This window comes from Solanum lycopersicum, chromosome 3, assembly GCF_036512215.1.
Source record: "Solanum lycopersicum chromosome 3, SLM_r2.1".
Taxonomy (NCBI): Eukaryota; Viridiplantae; Streptophyta; class Magnoliopsida; order Solanales; family Solanaceae; genus Solanum; species Solanum lycopersicum.
This window is the reverse complement of record NC_090802.1, coordinates 56,947,406-56,958,580: the sequence shown is the minus strand read 5'-3', so window position 1 is coordinate 56,958,580 and position 11,175 is coordinate 56,947,406.

Below are 11,175 nucleotides of genomic sequence, written 5' to 3'. Positions count from 1 at the left end.
CTACAAAATTATGCTTGTCTGGTGGAGCGAATTGGATGATCAGGTCGAGGGCTGCCCCCTCTATTAAAGAATAACAAATCGGTGGTTAATGAGTTGGGTAGACTCCTTATATAAGGCTTGGGCAATCCTCCTCCCTTTGAGCTAGCTTTTAGGGTGTGAGTTAGGCGTAAAACCTAATTTAACTCCCGCTTCCCCTTACCCTCCATTCCTTAATATGAACTTTGAATCATCAAAGTCTTTCTGACTCGATTTGATCCGATTGCCTGCGCGAATGACACTTTAAACGACGAAACTCTCTTAAATCTCAATATAACATTTCATAGTTAGTGACATATTTCAAGAAAAATTAACACTAAAGATTAAATAAAAATAAAAATTAATTTTATCTAATTCTGGGACGAAAGAGTAATTAATTGCTTTGACACATATGCCCCCTCCCAACTCATCAATTTGTCTCCCAAATAGTCCCCACATTGACAAAATTAATAATCATGTGAAGTTAAATCAACTGATTTAATTAAGGGTCGTTTAGTTATATGGATTTATCTTCATTTATGTTGAAAATTCATCAAGTTCTATATAGATATGCCTATTAAACATGAATGTCTTACTATATGTATTTAGACTCTAAAATGATCGATACCAAACTCAATTTGGTAGTTTTATTATACTTTAAGGGCCCATTGAATGAAGAGGTTTGGTCTTACATGTATGTATTTCAATTCATAAGTTAAATTAGAAAATATTTCTTCCCGTAACATTATGTGCATATCCGATCCTGTCCAAAATAAATTTTATCTATGTTCTTTTAGTTTTATCATTATACATCTTATTATATAGTTAACGTTATTTTAATTAATCATTTATTAAAAATAATTTCTTTTATTCAAAGCCTTTTTAAATCGTACCCTCCATGATTCCTAATCATGAAAGATGTTGTTATTAGTTTTACTTTAATACAAAAGCTATTTGATTATAATAAGTGCTTTTAATAATTCTTTGCTTGAACTCACAATGCATCAACACCTAGCATTTTTAATTTTTTTAAAAAAAAATTATAAATGCTCACTCAATATTATCTCTCACATGATTCTATTTAGACACAAACGAAAAGAAGAAAAATCCAAAAAAGAAAGGCAAAAAGCAAAATTAAGGAAACGATAATGATGAATAAGGTTGGCAAGTTTGAGGTTATGTGATCCTAAAATTACAAATTGTTTCAATCAGACAGTTTCTGCTTTGTCACCAATAATAATTAGTTAGCTTTTTCCTGCCAAATAGATTGTCCTAATTACTTTAATAAAAAATTTAAAATTCATTTCTTCAATTCCTTGGTCAATATTACTTGCACTAATTTTTTTAAAAAAAGCAAAATTAGTGGTCGTTTTCTTACATTGTCGGCAATTAATTTTCGTACATAGCTTTAATAAATTATGCTTAAATTTGTTGGTGCTTTGTCAATCTTCAATATAATTTAGAGCAAGTATGAAAAATAGAATTTCAAAGGTAAAAATAATCATAACAAAGTATTTTTTTTTAAAAAAAATATCACTATAACAAAAATAATTATTAGCGGTAATTAATTTTTAATTATCATTAAATATGTATTTTTAACGACAATTGACATTCTTTGTATATGTCTCTTAAGCCTTTAGTGATATTGATTCTAATGACACTTAACTAGTGTCGATAAAAATTTTAGCACTCTTTTTTGTGTCAATATTTAATGTCGTTAAAAGTTATTTGTTGTAGTGCATGACAAATCAAAAGTAATTTAATACAACGAAAACTTGAAGCAAAATACCATGGAGATTGCTTTTATATCTATAATTTTTTTTAATAAATAACTTGAATTTTCCAATTTAACTCCAAATATTTAATACAAAATTATGTTGTACTTTGAAGAACTTCCTACGGGTCAGGCGAATAAGTTCTTATGATTGTTTAATCACATACTTGGCTTTGAAGGAAACATTCTTTTAGTCAGAATAGTATTTTTTACTTATATTATTTTCTTTAGAAAAAATATTTTTACTTTTTTAATTTTAATATAATTTAATTAATAGATGAAAAAAATCAGTTATTTTTCCTTTACTAATTACTATAGTATTACAAGTGCTATATATCCTACACGTGCAAAAAAAAAATGATATGATTAATCTGAATCAGGGTTTCAAAGAAATGTTAGTTCTAAAGAATTTCTTTTTAAAATCAATAATTGCTGACTTTCCAGATGGATTCTGGAATTATTTTCTTAATCGATTGGTTTTAAAATAGTAGAGTATTAATAACTATTAGCTTCGAAAGTTAGTCAATTGTTGGACAATTTTCAAACTCATTTAGTGGGCCCTTCTATTTACCAGCACAATTGCATCATTTCAATTTGTTATTTTATAAAAATAAAAGTCATTTATAATCAATCAAATTGTTTCATTTCAGCCATATCATTTTCTTACTAAAAAAAGGCAAAATGATAATATAATATTAACTCTTGGATATTTGGCATGCCATGTCAACAACTTTTTCATTCAAAAAGTTTACTTGTTGATATGTATACGTGGCGTTGTAACAACGCCAGGTTTTCAATCATTGAGTTTCTAGAATTGCCACGTCAAAAATAAATAATAATTCTCCAACTTTTTCATGCAATCGAGGCTTCTTGATCTTCATTTTTCAGTGCAACTCTATTCACTCTTCTTCTTTTTTTTAATGCTTTTTTTCATGTTATTTATATCAAAGATAAAATTAATTTTAATATATTTATTGCAGGGCTTGTTTATCCTATTATAATGATTTGATTTTGGACTATTATTACGTATTGATTCGATTAATATATTGGATTTTGTTGTATTATGTAGTATTGTTTTGATGAATGCTAATCATCATATTTAGAATAGATTACATAATTTTTTATGATTACATAATATCATATATTAACAATTTAAAAGATAAACATAAATTATATAAGAAAAGATAAAATTATTATAAAATTATAAAGTGAAGAAAAAAATATTACTAAATAATAATAAAGATAAAATGAGAATGAGTAATCAAGGTAACAATTGAAATATCCTTTTGTGTGATACAAAATGGAATCCATTACTGGTATTTTCTTTCCATATTTTTACATGTATAAAATTTTAGTATAAAATTTTAGTATGATATAATTGAAAATTTTTCTGTAAAGTAAAAATTTAAAAGATATATATATATATATATATATATATATATATATATATATATATATATATATATATATATATATATATATATAAAAGGGAATCCATTACTGGTACTTTCTTTCAATATTTTTACATGTATAAAATTTTAGTATGATATAATTGAAAAAGGGAATCCATTACTGATACTTTCTTTCAATATTTTTACATGTATAAAATTTTAGTATGATATAATTGAAAATTTTTCTGTAAAGTAAAAATTTAAAATATATATATATATATATATATATATATATATATATATATATATATATATATATATATATATATATATATATATAAAAGGGAATCCATTACTGGTACTTTCTTTCAATATTTTTACATGTATAAAATTTTAGTATGATATAATTGAAAAAGGGAATCCATTACTGGTACTTTCTTTCAATATTTTTACATGTATAAAATTTTAGTATGATATAATTGAAAATTTTTCTGTAAAGTAAAAATTTAAAAGATATATATATATTATTGGTTTATTGTATCACGAATATCAAAACCAAACTTAATAATATTTTGTCTTAAAACTTTTGAGCATATAATACTTTCATTTATAATTAGCGAATTAATAGTCCACAAGTTTTCTTAGCTAAACCTCACATCACATGAATCTCTTTTTTATCTTTTTCCTTTACTTCACTTCATGTTATTGTTTTCTTTTCCAAAATTTTATGGTCAAAAAGAAAAGGACAGTAATGTGAGGTTGTCATAATCTCATAGTAAGTCCAAAAGGGTGGCTAGACGTTAATACATAACATGTAACTTAATGAATGGTCATATGTGATACCTTGTCCATATATGACCAAGATCACATTCATGAATGCCTACTTTTGTTTCCCTTTTTATCTTTTTAACCTATTTTGGCTAGTGAATTACCTTTAGAATTTCAAAAGTATAACAAATTAAGAAAGATTCGAAAACCATAGCAGTTTATTTAGTTGTTTAGTCGAAATTTTTATTTTGTTAGTTAAAGTTCGATTCCACGTACTAGGACTTCTTTCGTCATATCCCCTTCTCTTAGCTAACACAATTATTTTTTTTCGAAAAATGTAGAATTTTTGGATCGTTAAAGTTCAGATTAGATTGATTGATATAATATAATAAATAGAAGGATAAGTAATGTTGAAGTAACCAAACCTTAACCTCTATTCCATTAAGTCACAGACATACATTGTGTCATAGAGCTATCATTGGTAGGACCATTGACTTACTTTGTAAAAGTAATTTTTCTTAAATAAACTTAAATTAGTTGAATCTAAAAATGCTATTAAAAAAAGATTTTAGTAGGATAATGTAGCATCATTTTCCTATCAAAACATAGTAAAATTTGTTGTATTAATTTAATTGAATTGAAATCGCATTATTATAATATCTAATTTTGATTACGTGTGTTTTCAAAGTATAAGTTGCAACTGAATTCAATGTATATACTTTCAAATTTTATGTACACATCAATTGCATAGAAGCCAACTATATTGTGAAAAGTGTATATATAAGTGTATGTTTTATATATATGGGGACTCAACACCCTAAAATATGTGTTATATGTATATTAGGTATTTATCAGAGTCTCAAAATTTTCTATGTTAAAGTTTTTAGAGATACTATATATTTGCTAGAAAAATATATAATACCAATAAAATTTAAAAATTTAAAAATATCGTTACAAAAGTAATAAGAAATCGAAAATCGAATAATTGTTTTTTATAGCAACTGTGCTTCTTGCACGCGTGACATGACGGATCATAAGATTGTGAATTTGTGATATGTCTGCTTTTCGCAACTAAATATAGTAAATATATAGTACTTACTAATTATGTATGCCCCCACCCCACCCCAAAAAAAAAATAGCAAAAACGTGTTTATATATATTATTTTATTTTTGCAATTTCGGTTTTTAAAAAAATCTCCAGAAGAAATTCGATTCTTTTGTCTCAAAAAACATGTTCAAGTAACCATTTCCAGAAATACTTTACCTAGAAATTTATCCAAAAATATATGGGGCGAAAAAACAAAACATTTACTAGATATACAAATATACTAGGTGTTAAAATAAGAGTATATATTATATATTAAGTAATAGAGAAAATATGTGTATAAAGTAGGTTTTGATTTTTGAGGAAAATGAAGATTATTATTTTTCAGTTTTCGCTTGTTATCAAGTATTGCATTTAACTTAGAAAAAAAATTAAATTTGAGCAAGGCCTATGTTAGGCGATGCTTTCGAGGATTTTTTTTTAAAAAAAAGAGAATAAAAAATACTCTCAACTATGTGAAAGGAATAAAAATTATCCTCTATAGTTACTAAATGGTTTGAAAATGCCATTTTCTGAATCATATATTATTTTTTTCTTTTTAAAATATATATTCTTCTTAATTAAAATATTATTAAAGAATCGTGTTCTTGTTTTCTTTCTTTTAAAATCTTTTTAACAAATACAAATATAAGAATATCTTTTTTCTTCATAATCTCAATTTGTCAATTAAAATAGACTAACTTCATTTACTCTTTCAAAAGATGATATATGTCATATATATAAGATCATAGTATATCCTTCATTAATTTATATTTATATAACGATAAAAAATAATTATAATAAAATGAGAAACATTTTAATTTTTTATTTTATTTTTTGAATTGAAGTAAGATAAATATTTGTTAATTTAAAAAAAAATATCATTAGAAAATGTTAAAAATGGAAATAAACAATCTATTTATTTGAAAAACAAGTATTTTTGACCCATTGAATAACAATAAGGATATTTTTGAATCAAAATATTGACGATAAAAATATTTTTGAACCAAACTCTAAACGAAGATATTTTTATTCCAAATAGCATAATTTAAGAACATTTTTAATCCTTTTCATTTTTTTTCTTCATTCCTTAAGTCTCTAAACATTAATTCAAGACAATTAATTAATAATAGAGGAATTTAAATTGTGTCATGATTACTTATAACATTCTTTTTCATTAATCAGATATTCTCATTACTTTCGAACGTGACTCGAACCCCAAATTATAATAAAAGAATATATTTAATAGAAAAAATTTATCTATATTGAATATGTACATCAATTTAATGCAATTTTCATTATTACATAATTTAATGAAGTAAAACACATAATAATCAATAAAAATTAAATAAAATAAATTATAAATTTAAATACATAATATATATATATATATATATATATATATATATATATATATATTTATTTATTTAAACTCGATACTATAAATTTTACCTATGTTCAACCACTAGACCAATGCTCGAAAATAGAGATTTTTGTAGATTAGGAATTGTCGTGTATATGCACCTTAATACTATAATTTTGTGGGGTACCAATGAGCTCTCCATCCCTCTTTGTCACTTTTCATTTATCTTGTCACTTTCCACTTGGACCTTTTTTCTTCTCCTATTTGACTCAAAATTACACATTCCTTCACTTTTATTTTTTTTATATAATTATTTATTAAAAGGAAAATATTTTACGTATTAAATTTGTACTCAATAATTAACTTAATCAAGTTAACTAAGAGTAACTAGGTATTTAAATGTTTTTTAATTTGATAAATAGTGAGTGGTAGAATAGCTAAAAGCAAATTTAATTGTATTGCAATTCTCAAAGGCTATAGTGCCCTCTCCAATCTCCATATACTAGACAATTACAATTAAAAAAGTTTACGTCTCTCTTAATTAAGATGCGGGGTGTACCTAACTTTTCTTTAAAAATTATTTTTTTCGTTGGAAAATTATATTATATAAAAATATTAAATTTTAATATAATATATATATCTATAAGCATTAACAACTCTGTATACAGAATAATTGTCTAGTCTAGTAATTAAAAGATTGTGAAAATTTCTTGAAATTGTAATTTCTAGCCATACTAGTCTCAAAATTATAAATAAAAACCCACGTTCCACTAAAAATATGTAAATAATTGTAGGGAACATCAGGAAGAACATAGTGGGGTCGAAGTGTTCAAATTTTCTTACACTAATATCGATCTTATTTTAATTTATTTATCTGACTTTTATCTGTCAAAATAAAAAAAATAAAAATTCACATTTTTAAATCAAAACACGTAAAATATATCAAAATAGAACTTAATGTTTTGATATTAAGCATATTATGAAATTAACAAACAAAAAAGATAAGTATTTTCTTTTAAACAGACAAAAACGATAGTAAAACAAATAAATAAAAATAAAAATAAAAATAAAATGTTTCGGTGGAGAGAAGTGCGATAAGGATTGAAGGATACAGTTTGACATGCATCTCATTATCAAGCAGGTGGGTCGGTTCTGACTTAAACGCAGACACCTACGGGTCGATATCGTTTGGGCCAATCAAAAATTTAATATTTTTGATATTTAGTTTGTATTTTTCAATCATAAAATAAATTTCAGATTAGATATTGAAATTTCGAATAGTAAAGAAGTTGAAATTATCATGCCTAATATTTGGTCTTACCTATATTATACGCACATAATATTAGTAAGTTCATTTTTTAAAGGTTCAATATATTAGTATGTTATAGTCCTATCTAATTATCAAAAAATGATAAAAGTTTTGTATTAATGGTCATGAATGAGATGAGTGGATTCCTTATATGGTTCGGATAATTATTTTTCTTTGAGCTAACTTTTGGGATTTGAATTGCGTCTAAGACCCAATTTCATACTATTATAATATTAAATCTAATTTAAAATTACATGATATAGGTGATGGTGTGACTTCAATTCTAATTAAACGTAAAAAGTTATACACAACAATCAACATGCACAAATACAAAACTTAAATCCATAATAATACTATGGTCATTTTAATTTGTTTATTTTGTTTTTCTTTTGTTCTATCTTTTTTTTTAAAAAAAAAATCTCCCATTTTCGGTAACTCTTTGTTTAATTAGATAATACATGTTTACACAAGATTAAAGTATATTTTCATAGATTTTATATATCTTTAACTTAATTTTTTATTTTATTTTTATTTCTTATATTACGAATTAAAATAGACAAACAAATCACAACAAAAATGCACTTAACACTATACATATTTTCACATTTATCTATTACCAAACACCTAAACTCATGGTTAGATATGTCACTGAAGTGAATTGAAAAGAGGATTGGGCTAAACAACATGTATTAGTTTAAGCAATGAGTCACATGTTGAGTTAGTGAATATGCAAATCATTTAAAAATCCATTCTAAGGTTAGTAATGAGATGACCCAATTTGTCAAACTCTCATCAATTATATATAAATATACAATTTGGTTATTATCTAATAAAAAATCATTATTATGATTATAAATAACATATTGAACCAAAAAAGAACCATTAGGATTGCAATTTAGTCCAAATCCATCCAATTTTTAAGAATAAAATGGATTAGTGTACGGTTCATTGACCTACAGAGAATTATATTTCCATGAATTGATTTTTTCACCGTGTTGAAAGAGATTTGGGCTAAAACCCTATGGGAAGAAGGTCCCACATTAAGCTCCTATAATTTGGCCTTGTGTGAAGCAACTAAGCAAGCCCTGTATGGCATATTGGCTTTGCTTATTTGCTATTATTTGCCTTTGTCCCCTTAGCTTTCTGTTATATTTTACTCTTAGTTTGAGACCCCAGGAGGGGGGTGGGGAAGCATGGAGGCTCAAGATGACATTGATTTTTTAAATAATAAGATATGGTGGCATGTCTCTTAGTTATTATAAGGTATCCCTTTCAAATTTATTGCTAATTAGGTCTAATGTTTATATTTTACTTTAAAAAATAAATAATATTTAAGAAATCATAAACCTTAATTAAGTGCTCCTTGCTATACAGATATCGATACAACATTTTTATTAATTATTAAATTGTTTTTTTTACGCCAAGCATTATTTTCCAACTCTTAAAGACCAGTTTGATAAACAAACACTTATTTTAATTAAATTTACCCATGGATAAAGGAGTCCTTATACGCCTAATAAAATTTGTACAAATAAATAGAGATATTGTTTGACTTGAAAACTTATAAGCTGATAAAACTAACTTATCTACACATTTAGCAAACAACAAGTGCTTGTCCCCTTTTGTCATGTGAGGATTGGGGAATTGCAGCTTATAATTAAGTACTCTTGGTTTGATCAAACACTTAGAGATTTTATCTTGAATGTCTTTTATAACCTTCCTAAAACATAAACTTTTAATTATCTCGCTATCATATTTTTGTCATTCGTTTTTCTTTTTTTATTTTATGTAAACATAGAATTCAATTCATGTTTTTGTAAATATTTTAATAGAAAAAGTTGTTGATCACACATAGTAGTTGCTTATCTAACACATTTATCTAAATACGTATGCTTATTTATGAAATCAATTTCAAACAGGTAAACACTTTTTTGATACTTATAGGTATTTGATGAAAAGGGTTTTCAAGTTATTATTTTACCAACTACTCTGAGATGGGCTAATGTGAGTGGCCTGGTTCTAAGAATGTGAAGAACCTGAACCGTGGCTAATAGGACCACACACATATATATATACTCAATTATTATTTATTATGGGCATTTATGCTAAGGTAAACAATTAAGCAGAGACTTGCCTCTTTCATATATTTATTACACCTTCTTTGAACTGACTTTCATATACTATATAGTAAAGAGTAAAAAAAATAAATCATAAATGGGACCAACTCCCTCTTTCTCCATTTGACCATCGTGATTTTTTGGGTAATTATCGTTCAGTATCTTTGGATGTCTAGTTTAAATATGTAACATCAATGGGTTCAATATGGCGGTAAGAACCTTAAAGGTTGAATCCTCGAGTAAATTGACATCAAATCACAAATTTGTATATAAGCGTAGATGAAGGCGACACACAATTATCCAATTTGGCAGCTAGTTGGAAAGCATCTAGCTGTTTGTTTTTGTTTCTTTGCATAAACTGTCTGATGCCTATGTGAACAAACTCTTAATGACACATTGCGAGTATTTAGGGTTTTTGTTGTGCATTATTGACACAAAAGGGAACTGTAAACTTTAATAAGAACGTGAGATATCCAACCAAAAAATTATACAAATTGCTCATCATTTTCCGTCTAGCTAACTAACTTGACAGAACCAACATGTAAATTTGTAATAATATGTATAAGAGGGCCATTGTTAATTAATGGTGAATGTGGGTCATTATTTTTGTTGGATTACAGGGCTACACTCAAACAGATACATTGAGGAGCTATGAACCAAACCCAAGTTTTTTGGAGTTTAGACTTTAGACATACCTGAGAAGGCCCTCTACCATCTATTTCAACTACAGCCTTATATGATGATATACATCCTTATCCCAACTAGCTAGCCAGGACCATATACCCTACTACACCATTGCTGGTCGTTTAGTACATCGGATAAGGTGAGACATTTCAGAATTAATTTATACCAATCAACTAAACATAGTATAAATTTTATCGCAAGTTTTAGTCGTGGGATATCTCATTTTATCCCATTAGTCCAAAGATTATAATCTCAAAATAATTTAATCCGTTAACCAAACAGAAAGGTTCCATACGTAGGGTGGAAGAGAAGGGTTCTAATTTGGCAGTTACTTTACAAAAGCATTTAAGTATCGCTGCAACTGTGTACTCTTTTGGTTTCAGTTCTTGCAGAACTTACCCATTTCCTGCCTCATTGTTTAACAAATCTGCTCACTTTCATTGGGTACAACTTAAAAGTTTCACAATGATCAGAAAAATAATATATTGTAATCAGTTATCATGGTAATTAACTCTGAGCAAGTTTGCTCAATGCTCACATTGATATGCAAAGTATCCAACGTAAAACTAGACAAATTTACGATTTGAGTAATCATTGTAGTCGTTTTGGCAATTGTGTGTGCATCGTTCTCTAAACTTTAGGTCTTGCTTTGACTAACAAAGATCAAGCT